We start from the raw sequence: 14,906 nt of genomic DNA on the forward strand, positions 1-14,906 counted from the left end.
AACACTTTCCACACAAATAAAGTCAGATCTAACCAATTAGAAAAAATATTAAATGCTCTTGGATAGGTTGAGCAAATATAATAAAGATGACAGCACTACCTAAATTAACATATTTATTTAGTACTATACCAATCAGACTCCCAAAATATTTTAATGACCTAGAAAAAATAATAACAAAATTCATATGGAAGAACAAAAGCTCAAAACTTTCAAAGGAACTAATGAAAAAAAAATCAAATGAAAGTGGCCTACATGTACTAACTCTAAAACTATATTATAAAGCAATGGTCACCAAAACCATTTAGTATTGGCTAAGAAACAGACTAGCTGGTCAGTGGAATAGGTTAGGCTCACAGGACAAAATAGTCAATAACTAAAGTAATCTAGTGTTTGACAAACCCAAAGACCCCAGCTTTTGGGATAAGAATTCACCATTTCACAAAAACTGCTGGGAAAATTGGAAATTAGTATGACAGAAACTAGGCATTGAGCCACACTTGACACCTTACACCAAGATAAGGTCAAAATAGGTTCATGATCTAGGCATAAAGAATGAGATTATAAATAAATTAGAAGAACATAGGATAATTTACCTCTCAGACCTGTGGAGGAGGAGGAAGGAATTTGTGACCAAAGAAGAACTAGAGATTATTATTGATCACAAAATAGAAAATTTTGATTCTATCAAATTAAAAAGTTTTTATAAAAACAAAACTAATGCAGACAAGATTAGAAGGGAAGAAAAAACTGAGAAAACATTTTTATAGTCAGAGGTTCTGTTAAAGGCATCATTTCCAAAATATATAGAGAATCGACTCTAATTTATAAGAAATCAAACCATTCTCCAATTGATAAATGGTCAAAGGATATGAACAGACATTTTCATATAAAACAATTGAAACTATTTGTAGTCATATGAAAAGGTGTTCCAAATCACTATTGATCAGAGAAATGCAAATTAAGACAACTCTGAGATACCACTACATACCTCTCAGATTGGCTAGGATGACAGGAAAAGATAATGATGAATGTTGGAGGGAATGTAGGAAAACTGGGACACTGATACATTGTTGATGGGACTGTGAATGCATCCAACCATTCTGGAGAGCAATTTGGAACTATGCTCAAAAAGTTATCAAATTGTACATATCCTTTGATCCAGCAGTGTTACTACTGGGCTTATATCCCAAAGAGATCTGAAAGAAGGGAAAGGGACCCGTATGTGCAAAAATGTGGCAACCCTTTTTATAGTGGCCAGAAACTGGAAACTGAATGGATGCCCATCAATTGGAGAATGGCTGAATAAGTTGTGGTATATGAATGTTATTGAATATTATTGTTCTGTAAGAAATGACCAGCAGGATGATTTCAGAAAGGCTTGGAGAGACTTACATGAACTGATGCTGAGTGAGATGAGCAGGACCAGGAGATCATTATATACTTCAACAACAATACTATATGATGATCAATTCTGGTGGACATGGCTCTCTTCAACAATGAGATGAACCAAATCAGTTCCTATTGTTCAGTAATGAAGAGAATCAGTTATATCCAGCAAAAGAACTATAGGAAATGAGTGTGAACCACAATATAGCATTTCCACTCCTTCTGTTTTTGTTCTCTTGCATTTTTGTTTTCATTCTCAGGCTATTTTTACCTTATTTCTAAATCCGATTTTTCTTTTGCAGCAAAATAATTGTATGTATATGTATACAAATATAAATAATATTTAACGTATACTTTAACATATTAAACATGTATTGGTCTACCTGCCATCTAGGATAGGGGGTGGGGGGAAGGAGGGGAAAAGTTGGAACAGAAGGTTTTGCAAGGATCAATGCTGAAAAATTACCTATGCATATATGTAATATGCTCTCTAAAATGTAATGTTCTCTGGGAGCAGGTTTCTTGGAGGGCTTCTGGGAACAGCCTTCATTTCAGTTCAGTAATCAACACAAATGCAGCCAGGGATTAAGGTCCAAATCCTTTATTGTCTCTTTTCAAGTCTTGTCTCCTTTCCTGTGGCCCAGTTAGCTTTCTTATAGTCCACATCCTTTATTATCTCCTTCCTGGGACTGGGGAGCTTTCTGAAGAGTCTTTCAGTCTGGCCTTGGTTCCAAGAGCTTGAGCTCCCGCCTGCCTTCTCTATCTTCTGAATCTCTCAGAGTGAATCCTGGCTGAGGCTCCAAGAGTTTGTAGTGTGCTTGTCCTCTCTGGCCCTGAGAGCTTCTAGTTTATATGCTTCACATTGAGTATACACCAACCATTGTATCACTAGAAAACCATTATTTGTTGTAGGAGTAAATCAATACTAAACTAGATTTAACCATTGTCTCCTCAATTCCACTTAGTACCTTGTTTCAAGTTCTGGCCCATAACGGCTCCTTATAGGATTAAATCAATTATACCGAACCATGCTAAATTAGATAACTATTATCTCTATCAATTCCACTGACTTAGTATCTTGTAAGAATCCTTTGTTTCAAGTTCAGAATTCTGGCCCATAACACATATATCTTGTAAATAAAAAGCTATAATAAAAAAAAAGAAAAGAAAAATTATCCATGCATATGTTTTGAAAATAAAAAAAACTTTAATTAAAAAAACAAATTATTACTTTGGAGCTAATGCAGATATTGTATTTTGTGGTATGACTTGATGTCATTTACAGTCTGAGTTTCATATCATGTTGATCTATGGGTATTTACATAAAAGGAATTGGCTTGATTACTAATAAGAGAAATTTCATTTCACAAACATTTTTCAAGCATATATTGCATACAATATAGTGAGTTAGACTCTTGGAGCAAATATAAGACAGGATCTTTTTATTAACAGTTTAATGGAAAAGGAAAAAAATGAAAGTAAATTTGAAATTAATTAAAATACATAAAGCACATAATATATACAAAACATAACGTTCTATAATAATAGCAAATAGGTAATATTTAAGAACTTTGAGCTTTGAGAAGTACTTAAGCTGACATTAAGAGACATTATATCTATAAACATAGTCTGATCTGTTGTCTGTACCCTTCAGGTTTTTAGTCTGGTATCACATAGGAAGAAAATGGCTGAGTCTTATAAAACAGAAAGTGACACAGAGTTTTGGAAATCTTATGTATCTTTGTTTATTATAACCAGTGTGATTTGTCTCTAATACTGCAGGACTTTAATGCCAGATGTCAAACAGTGGCAATCACACTCATGAGTGTTACCTTGATATTAAAATGTAACTAGAAAATTTTAACAAAATAAACAAAAATGCCATAGAATGCAGACAGTGTTAACATATGGTTTTCTATGTATGATTTGGTGGTCCATTTCTATGTGTGTTTTATACCACTGCTCAAATGGATCTAAAATCTTATTCATATCAGTATTCTCTCTAACAATGCAGATCACAACCCATTCATTTTTGACCACCCTGTGAAATTCCTGTATATGTCCTCTGACAAATCTATCTGTAGTTCTGGCTAGCTCTTTAAAAATCCTCCAAATGGGCCTTGGTTTCAGCAGAATAATCACCCCAAGAATTGTCAGGAATAAAGTCCAAAGTTGTTATTGTCTCCTTCACCTGAGGCTGGGCTAGCTTTCTGAGGGACGTTCAGATGGGCCTTGGTCTTAGTGAAGAAGTGAAGGAGGACAGACCAGCCACCATGAGAGTCTCTATCTTGAAGTCTCTTTGTGTCCTCCAGCCTCCAATCCTCTGTCTCCTCTATCTCCAAGTCTCTCTTCCTTCCCAGATCTCTTAACTCTTATATACTCTATTATAAGTACTTCATCATAAGTGTCATTCTTGTAGAATAGGTGTCAACTTGTAGAACTATACTCAGTACTAAGTATATGTAAACTAGAGAATTATCTCAATTCCCCTGAGTTAACCCCTTGTAAGATTACTTGTTTCAAGTACACTTGGCCTCTCTACATTCATCCAAGAGGTTCACTTCATTCTCTTGACATTGCTAGGATATTAACAGAACACATAGACTGTCAGTGGTCCCTCACCCTTGCAATATGCTTAATCTATTGTTTTTTTTAAAGTTCATACATTTTCCTCATGCTTCTCTTTATAACATGTTTCCCTTACAATTCCTTATGTGTAATGTGCCTGCCTCACACTCATGCCTTTTCACTTTACTTTGTTGATCTCCAACTTCATAGCGTTAGAGATTGATATTCAATGACTTAAAACCATTGAGTACAATCAGAAGAATACTGGCATTAAAATAGGTCTTTGGCTGTCAATATAAAATGGATAAAAACTTATGTAATAACATTTATATTACATTGTTTCAAAGTGATTTAAATAGCTCATTTGATCCTTGTAACAGGTAGAACTCTTCACATTATGGTAGATAAAAATATTATGTCACAGATTATGTGACAACATATACTATTAACATACAAGTTAAGGAATGGACTAGACCTATAATTTTAATAATGCAGAGAATGACAAAATAATAAACTCTTGCCAATGCAGATCAGAACCTTCTTTGTAAGAAATAGTCTTAGAGGACTGAGTCCAGGTTTGATATTTATTGCCTAGAGCATGGAAGTATTAAAAATTAATTTCTCAGGGTCACAGGGTTAGTTTGTGTCAGAGTAAGGACCCAGATGTTCCTGGTTCTGAGGCCAGCTCTGTATCCACTATATCACAGTAGTGGTAAAAAGCTGATCACCAGTCTTTTGGCTTAGTGGCTATAAATAGTCTTAGTCAACACCTTTAAAATAGATCCATATACTATCATAAAGCAGAGAAAAAGAACTATGCACACTAAAAAGAATTTTCAACAAGTATAGATTCTAGTTTCAGCCCTATAATGCTATAATAGTTTTAAGGAAGTTATTAAATTACTCTGTCCCTTTATTTTTCACCTTTGAAATAGATTAATTGATACCTATTCTACTTTCCTCACATTTGTGAAGATCATAAATAAGATGATCACTAAGGTCCTTCCTCATTGAATGAGTCTAGGGAAGGAGATAATCCATGTGAAAGTATTTTATACAAAGGGGCAAGTTGGAGTCAGCTTGTGCTGGCTCTCCATTGTTAAAATTTCAGGATAAGCATTATACCTTGGAGAAAGTTGGTAAGTATTACAAATCAGGAATTGATTTATTGCTTTGTTGATTGTTCAGACTTAAGAAAGTGAAAGCGATGGAGAAAATGTTAACAGCATAGATCTGACTTTAAAATTTGTCACACCTATTCAGAGGGGCAGTTGTGAAACATTTACATGTACATTTAGTCTTTATGCCATTATAAAAGCAGCATGAATATTTAGAAAAATGGAGGACAAGATTTGACTCACAGGTCAAATATATATTATAAGGGAGAATCTTTATAATAGATTTATAGAGTGTTACACTATCAGTTATTCTCTGTTCTAAATGATATATCTACAAACCTGTATACTTTTAGTGCACCAAGTGAGGACACTTCCTCTATTGTATTTCCCTCCATGTCTCCATAAAGGGTCTTGTGAAAAAGGTGGAAATGATACTTCATTTGAGATTAGTAGGGAGTTGAGGATTCCAAGAGTCAAAAATAGATAAAGCATACATGGAGGATAGTCTGTGAAAGCCATGGAAGCCAAAGATGGAGTATTTTCTATATAGAACTTTTCTGTGTACATGTGGTATTACACAAAGTAAGACTAGCTCCTTGAAGCAAGTGATTTTTGTCATCTTTTACATTTGTACTCTAATGCTGAAAAGTGTCTTGAATACAAGAATTGTTTAAATATTTGTTGAATTCAACTGACCTTCAAGAACTCCCAGAAAGCAGCATGTATTTTTACATGGACTGCTACTGTTGTCCACTGTTTGATTCCTCTGCCTTTATATCTCACTCATCTGTCAGAACATCTAGCTTTTGTCTCTGATGGTCTCTTTTGGCACTGATCACTTCTCTGGACATTCTTTCATTGATACCCCAATCCTTGATCCACAACTTGTGGGCAAATTTAAATATCTTTTAGGTCCTAGTTATCCCAGATCTGGTTTATCATGACTTGCCATTGTTAAACTCTGGTTGACTCTGAGATGCCCTAAGAATTTTAGAAACCAGAAGTGTTTCTTTTTGTGATTGTAATAGATAAACTTGCTGTAAATTTCAGAAAAAGTGACAGACTATTGGTTCTCCTTTCTCAATTTTGTTTGTTACCAAGATTCTGAGATTTGGTCATAACAAGTGCTTCCTTGCTACATACTTGGAAGTAGAGACTTTGCATTCTTATTTCAATCTATTGACTTGAACTTCTTAATCAGGCTTTTCCCAAAATATAACTCCAGTTCAGCCATTGTTATAGCCTTTAAAAATCCATTTTTTAAAGATCATGAATCACTCTGATTACTGAGTACTTTGGTTCCTACCAAATCTTATTATATGTACACTCAGAGTCCTAGATATTTGAATGAAACCTCATAAATCTAAATGAAAAAGAAAACAAATATTACTGACTATAAATAGTTCTGAACAATGCATGCAAATGTTTTGGAAGAAGAGAGAGAATTTCAAAGCTAGTTAAACCAGACCAAACAGAAAAAAAATTCATAAACATTTCCATTAATCTCAAATTACTTTTTTTTTTTAGAAAGGTGAGTGGTATTGATAAAAGATTATAAAATTATTTCACTTCATTTGTTCACAATAATTATCTCATATGATGAATATAATGATTTATACTATAGTTGTCAACTGATAACTGGAGAAAACACAACAACCCTCAAACTGGGTCTGGACTTTAAATAATTCAGTTTGAAGCCTGGTTCTATCTCTCCCTAATTTTGTGACCTTATGACAAGAAAAATACTATGGAAACTGTAAAGTGCTATATGAATGTAATGTATTATTTATAACAAATTGCCTGTGGTATAATAATAATAACTGAAATTTATAGAACACTATTCCAACTACAAATTACTTTGATGTTCTTTGACAGTTCAGCTGGGAATTTCAGTGAAAAGATAAAGCTGTCCACACTCCCTTTGTAGAATCCTGGAATTCCTTGGTGGCATAAATACCACTCTGTGGTAAATACACAAATAGAATATTCTGTTCAGTCTGCCATATGACTACCTGGGTCTCAATGTGAGTTTTTTCTAAAAGAGGAACATGAGATAGGCCATGGGAACCAGTCCTAGCTAAAGGCAGGCCGATTCTGAGGTACTCAGGAAGACAAAAGGAAAGAAATCTGACTCTTTTATAAATGTACCAATCTTTGGAAAGCAGACGCTAACCTATGAATACACCAATTGTGAATAGGCCAGATAAGAAAGAAGACCTGGGCTGATAAGATTCCTTTGGTGTTAAGGGCTGCTCCTTAAGGAACTTATCAGCTATCCCAGCTGTTTGTCTCTCTCCTCCCTCTGGCCTATTCTAACCAGGTAATATCTCATAAATTTTCTTATTTAATTGTCAGAAATACCTTGTGAGAATTGTTAAGTATTATTAACCTGGTTTTAATATGAGGTAGGGGAGGATTATCTGCTGTTAATGCTGCACTGCATTTGAGGCAGTCATATGCTCATTCATGTTGGCTGAGGGAGAGTTCCTGACTTTCTTTTTCTTTTTTTTCTATTTTAAAAAGGCAGGTCAGAGAACAGATCTGAGATCAGACTCTCACAGACCAAGAGATAGTAGGTAGAGCAGTTGTATAGGATAAAGAATTTCTGCAGTAGTATATGGTTTCCTTCTGACAGAGGCAGATAGCTGCTGGCCCATATGAACATTGTGATTTTCAAATAATTAAGCTTTTATTTAATTTAATTTAATTTATTTATTTATTTATTTTTTAGCGTAGTTACCAAGGATTGTCTTTTAAGCAGTTCAATGATTGAGTGTTCTTGTAGGTTTTCTTGGCAGAATGATACTAGTATACAGGCAGAATTTTTCTTTTGTTTCTATAAGATGTAGTGAAAGACCAGGAGTTAAGAAAATCTGAATGGCAACCTTTATCTGACTTAAAAAATTTTTTTTTAAAGTTATACGTCTACATTCATTTTTTTTCCTACATATTTCCATATATGAGTCACATTGGGAAAAAACCATGGAGGAAAAAAAAAGAGAGAAAGGTGAAAATAGTATGTTTTGATGTGCATTCAGTCTCCATAGTTCTCTCTCTCTGAATATGGATGGCATTTTCCATCCAAATTTTATTGAAAATGCTTTGGATCACTGAATTGCTGAGAAGAGCTAAAGTTTTTTACAATTGATCATCATGAAATCTTGCTGTTGCTGTATACAATGTTTCCATGGTTCTGCTCACTTCACTCAGCATAAGTTCTTGTACATCTTGCCAGGCTTTTCTGAAATCAACCTGCTTGTCATTTTTTAGAGCACAATAATATTTCATTACTTCCATATGCCATAATTTATTCAATCATTTCCAAGTTGATGGACATCTACTCATTTTCCAATTCTTTGTCACCACAAAAAATGCTGCTACAAACATTTTTGAACATGTGGGTCTTTTCTCCTCTTTTCTGATCTCTTTGGGATACAGACCCAGTAGTTACATATATATAAAATCTATTTTTGTGTATATCTATCTTTTTACTTATCTTCTATTATATGTGCCAGGCCCTGTGGTAGGCACTTTACAATTTTTGTCTCATTTGATTCTTATAACAACTCTGGGAGATAGGTACTATTGTCATCCCCATTTCATAGATGAGGAAACTAAGGCAAACAGAGATTAAATGACTTGCTTAAAGTTACATAGCTAGCAAATGTTTGAGGCTGGATTTGAACTCAAGTTGTCCTGACTCTGGTAATAACGTTCTAGCCAAAGAAGCAGAATGACTTAAGAATGGTAACAAATAAAAACATTTTTGGCTATATTTGGGATATACAGGAAGAGATGAAAGGAGGTGGGGGCTAAGATGAATATGCTGCCATGAAAGACAGTGTGACTGCAAGCCTATTAAATGAGAAGTATAAAAAAATGACTCTAAAATGAAGGCAATATTGAGCCCATAATTCTTTAACATGAAAAATGAAGAAAATAAATGCGGACAATTAGAAAGTAATGAAGACCTTGCCAAGTCATTAATAACAAAATAGGTATTATGATTTGTGAACAACTTAGTAAACCTTGAGGCCATGGTCTCAGGATATTATACAGATAGCTTTATAGTGCAGTCTTATAAAGGTTTTCCACAATCTTCACCCTGTATAGTACCTATTGAGCTGTGGAATGTGCATTGGTCTCCTCTGATATCTGTCAAGGCAGTATCCTCATTTATAGGCTGAAATTCTTCCACAAGAAGTGAAGAAAGCATAAGTCCCTCCCTGTGACACATAAAGGTTGTTGGGTTTTTCAGCTGTCTGACTCTTTGTGTCTCCATTGGGGATTTTCTTGGCAAATATACTGGAATAGTTTGCCATTTCCTTTTCCAGTTCATTTTACAGATGAAGAACTGAGGCAAACTGGGATTATGTGATTTATTCAGAATCACATAGGCAGGAAGTGTCTGAGGCCAGATTTGAATTCACAAAGATGAGTTTTCCTGACTCCAAGCCCAGTGTTCTATTCACTGTCACCTAGCTGATAATAGCACATAAAAGTAGATTGTATATAATAAAGTAAAAAGGACAACTGGATGGAGAGTTAGGAATATGAGAACTGAACATGAAATTGCGGATCTATTATGTACAACTTATACTATATTAGGGGAATGCTTTTCCATAAATTAAAAATAAAATTAAGAAAAGAAAATATGTGGACTAACTCTAGCTATGATATAATATGATAAATGTTTGTTAAGTACTCACTCTGTGCCAGGCACTATGTTGCATGCTGAGGATACAAATAAAAAAAAAGATTTTTTTCTTTTCAGGCAGGTGCTCTATGCTGAAAAAAATAAGGGCCTCATAGGTGACCCATTGTGAAGGCATGATGAAGATGGAGATGGAATCAAAACCAAGCAAAGCAGCTGGTGGCAAATGAAGAGATAGATGACATTTTAAGTCTTTTCTAAAAGGAGAATAATTTTTGCTCTGTCTTCTGGCTCTCTAATCAGAGGAGCAGAAACAACTGAGGGTAATGATGAGTTGTAAGTAGGAAATCTGAAGCAATATCCATGATGATGAGTTTCTTAGGGATGATCAATGAGTTTTTTCTGAATGGGGTGTGATGGAGATGATGATGGAGTCTCCACTGCTGTCTGTATAAAATGATGGCTATCATTTACATTATCTATGTGGCTTTGGGCAAGTCACACTCTTTATGTTCTACTTCCTTATTTACAAAATGTTAGGGCATAGAACTAGATGAATTCTAGTATTCCTTTTTTTCTCCAAATATTATGATTCTATTAACACACACTCTTTAAGGTCCTATCTTATCCTAGATAGAAGGTCTTCTATTATTCTATAATCATATCTACTAAGATTGCACATTGAGATTATTATTACATTTTTTTCTTTTTTATTTTCATCTTAACTATCAGTTTCCTTTAAAGACATATATTGAATTTAACAATGTAGAAAGAAAATTGCTTCATGTCCCACTTTGTACTCCTTTTTGTTCAATTTTATGCATTTAAAAAAGTTCTATTGATATTTTTGTATATCTATTTCTACCCATTAACCTACTACTCCCTTTCCTAAATAGAAGATCTTTTCTGTAACATATGTGCATTCAAGCAAAACAAACTAACTCACCAGTCATACATAAAGATATACAGCTCATTCCACACATTGAGTTCATCATCTCTCTGCCAAGACATCAGGGTAATGTTTTATCACCAGTTGAGAAGGCATAGGTAGTTTTTGATTATTTGCAGAGCCTACCCCTGCTATCCTATTTAAATTAATGTTAAAAACACAATTTGGAAAAAATAACTCATGGGATCTCAGAATATTGATGCTGAGAAGACCTTCAATGACTGTCCAATCCTATTACCTTGCAAATGAGGAATGTGGCTTCCAGGTTGATGTCAGGAATGTTTAGCTTTACAAAAGCAACTTGAAGCAGAAGTGTGATGAAATGAACACTAGATTTGAGTCAGAGGATGTGGATTCAAATCCTGCTAATTTTTTAAATTTTTGCTAATTTTGCTAATTACCTGTTACCTTGTATAGGTCACTCAACCTCTAGTTACCTCATTTGTGAAACAGGGAGCTAAGATTTGCTGACATCAGTTATACCATACAGCGGTAAATCCATAACCCACAACATCACAGAATTTAAGAGTTGGAAAGGGCCTCAAATATAATATTCCTTTTTTCAAGTCTACTTCTCCAAAGTTCTGACCCTCTATACTCAAAGACTATCTAGTTCAACTTATAACCCAAATAATCTTCCTTACAACATATAAAACAATAGTCCTCTAGCTTTTGTTTGAGGACCTACAATGAAGAGAAAATAAGCTACCACCTCTTGAGGCAGACCATTCTAGTTTGGATAGAACTAAATATTATAAAGTTTTATTTTTTCTTCTTCTATCCAATATAAATTTCTTTCTTTGAAACTTCTATCTATCTCCTAATTCTGCTTTCTGAGATAAAAAAATCTAATCTTTCTTGCACAGGAAATTTCTTCAAATATTTAAAGACAGACAGCCACTGTGTCTTCTCCACACAGGATGTTTTATTCCTTCACTGATCTTCTTATGTCATAGTCTTAAAGCTTTCTTGTGAATGCTCTCTAGATTATTAATATTCTTAGACTGTGACATCCAGAACTAAGCCCAGAACTCCAAATGTAGTTTCACTAGTTATTATACATCTCAGGATTTACATTGACTTTTTTGGTTGCCATATTATATTGTTGTTTCCTACTCAGCTTGCAATCCAACTTATGGCTTTTTCAGACAAACTGTTTTCTAGCTATGCTTCCACCCAACCTGTATTTGAGAAGTTTCAAGCCTAACTGTAAGACCTTACATTTATCCCTATTGAACTTTGTTCTTCTGAAAATCAGGATATTACTTCAATGGGGTATTAACCTGGAATTTGTATATTCCAATAGATACATGGATAAATTGCAGAAGTTCATTAAAATATATCCATACATGTGTGTATTTGTATATATTTAACCATAATTTAATATAATTAATTTCTTTTGTAATCTTGTGGATTTTTGCTTTAAAAATATTATTCTGAGTAGGGATTCCATTGATTTCAATGGACTGCCAGAGAGTACACAATACAAAAGAAATTAAGAACTCCTACTCTAGCTTGTCAAAGACTTTTTGGATCCTGGCTCTGTCATCCAGTGTGTTAGCTCTCCTCCCAACTTTGTGTCATTTGAAGATTTAATGTACATGCCATTTATCTATGTCTTTATCGAGGTATTGATAAAAATATTTTAAAAAGAAAACATAGAGCCAAGTATAGATCCCTGAGATAGTCCATTAGGGACTTCCTGTCAGCAGGACCCTATTTTGAATACATATTACTGTATTATCATTTACTTCACTTTTCTGCATCTTTTCCATAAAAATATCAAAATGGTGTCATTTTTCAAATATGCTGGAAGCTAGTGCATTAGAAATTACTAGGAAAATCAGCTGTAGAATTTCCCTTGTTTACTAGCTTAATAACATCATCAAAGGGAAAAAATTAATTTTTAGTGAGCTATTTTTGATGAAGACATGCTGAGGCCTTTGTTATCAAAGCTTCTCCTGTTAGTCATTCATTAACTATCTCTTTACTGGTTCTTCCTAGAATTTCCCCAGGCATTAAATTCAAACTCAGTGTTCTTTAGTTTGTAGACTCTGTTTTACTCCTTTTCATTTCTTCTGAAAAATCAGGATATTTACATATCTTGACATATGGCTTGTTTTTTCAAATGTTAATAATGTTCATTCAATAATCATATCTGCTACTTCTTTCAGTACTTGAGGATGTAGTTTCCACTTGAGAAAAAAAAAAGCCAGAAGTAAGTAGAAGAGAGAAATTGAGGGTGTTCAATTTATTTGCTTTTTGTTTTTGGTTAGTTTTCCTTAGATTTCTTTGGGAATTTTGGAATTTAGAAAATAACATCTGCATGTGTGGTATAAGCATGGATACTAGTTATAAGAGTACTTATGTTCATGGATACTGTAACATGGTTACTTGTTATATTTTATAATTTGATCTCCAGAAGATTGGAAGAAATAGACTAAAGTAAAATGGGTGAAGACTTTTCCCTCTTTAACAAATCAACAACAACAACAACAAACCACCATGGAATATATCAGAAGGAAAAGATTATTAAGTAGCAAATAGAGATGGGTAAATGATTGCCAAAAAGGTTTGCATCAGCCTGAGAAGCTTAGAGATGGACTTTTAAATGAAGCTGCTCTATATGTGATAATGATAACATATAGATGAAGATTTCAGAAAAATCCTTAATGTCATGTTTCACTAACTCTTAGTTGCACTCTGAATTTTAATTTACATAGACAGAGCCATTTTTACTATGCAGTGAAAAGGTGTTGAATGACTTTAAACCGAAGATAACATTAGTAATAACAATAGCAACATCTTTCTAGGGTACTTTTTTGTGTGTATGTGAACAGCCCTGTGCCCTACAGGCATTTGGCAATTAATCCTAAGAATATTGCAGTGAAATGAAGTGACTGCATAAATTCATAAAATGCTCTTCCTGGAAGGGACATTATGGGTCATCTGCTTAAGCCCATTATTGTATAGAGGAATAGTGGAAGCCATATTACCCTCACCTATAATCAGAAAAACTGAGGTGCAAGGAAGTGAAACAATTTTCTCATTGAAGCAATCAATGACAGAAGTAAAAAGCAACCTCCCTCCCCTTCTTTTTTCTACCTTATCATTCCCTTCCCTGACTTTTTTATGTGGTGCTACCAACCTCTAAAGACTTTTATAAATGAACTCTTAGATATGTTGGTTAAAAACTCTCATTGGGTAGCCAGGGAAGGTGAACCTGAGCTTTGTATCTTTCATGTTATTTTAATTCTTTGTTCATGAACTCAGAGGCTACTGAAGTGGACACATTATTATAATTTCAATAAATAAGAAATGTCAAAGGAGTTAGAGGTGAAAGGGAAAAATGAATATCTTCTTAGTTTTTCTTGGATAACCAAAACAACAGGTTGATTGACTGCATCACAAAAGATCTGACATTCAAGACTGGCAAGGGATGGCAGGGAACCGCTGTTTCATTGCACTGGAGATATTTTTCCATGTGGGACACCTATGATTCACAAATCTATAAATCACTGATGACTTGCTGACCTGGCTTCAGAGCCTCAATTCTATGTGGATTACTACTTTTGGGGCTCAAATTCAGAATATATAGGAGCACAAATTTAGAGCTGGAAGGCATCTGAGTTCATTTATTTTGACTTGTTTATCTTTATAGATGAGGAAACTGAGAACAAGAGTATCACTTATGCATGGTTATATGGTTATTATATGGCAGAATCAGAATTCAAAATTAAGACCTCTGGGTATTGCATTCTTGTACAATTCTATGCTTTATGCTTAATCTCTAATCTTGAATTCTTTTCAAGTCCGTTTCCCCACCCATGCATCCAAGATCCTTAATCAAAGGGAGAAAATGATAATTTTGGGGAATATAAAGGATTATGAAGATTAGTTATTAAATCATATGATTAGCCAGGTTAGTCTAGAACCCATGTTGGGTTTTAGGTTAGAAGGAAATCAAGTTCACACCTTGCATCTAACAATAATTGTGTAAAAAAAAAAAGGATAGAAATAGCTGTAGTGCTTCTCTTCCAAAGTGATTGTCAGGGTAAATGCAGTAACATTTGTAATTACTTTTATCTGGACTTGAGAGTTCATTGTTATAAGGAATTGCCTAGTAAGAAATTACTTAGTAATTGTCTCTTAAACTGAAAAGCAACTCCTCTGCACTTTGAATGTTAGAAAAACTATATATTTTTTCATGTATCTAGTATATGTAAAGTCT

At 34.0% G+C, this 14,906-nt stretch overlaps 1 long non-coding RNA gene across 1 annotated transcript in view; it reads left to right on the forward strand.

The window, feature by feature from the left end:
- Window positions 1-10,371, forward strand: part of LOC116422569 — a 210,388-nt gene extending 200,017 nt beyond the window's left edge. The window contains exon 6 of the long non-coding RNA XR_004233222.1: window positions 9,847-10,371. This is a non-coding gene — a long non-coding RNA (uncharacterized LOC116422569). The remainder of the gene's footprint in view (window positions 1-9,846) is intronic.
- The last annotated feature ends 4,535 nt before the right edge of the window (window positions 10,372-14,906 follow it).

This window comes from Sarcophilus harrisii, chromosome 1 (genome assembly GCF_902635505.1).
Source record: "Sarcophilus harrisii chromosome 1, mSarHar1.11, whole genome shotgun sequence".
NCBI classification, from domain to species: domain Eukaryota; kingdom Metazoa; phylum Chordata; class Mammalia; order Dasyuromorphia; family Dasyuridae; genus Sarcophilus; species Sarcophilus harrisii.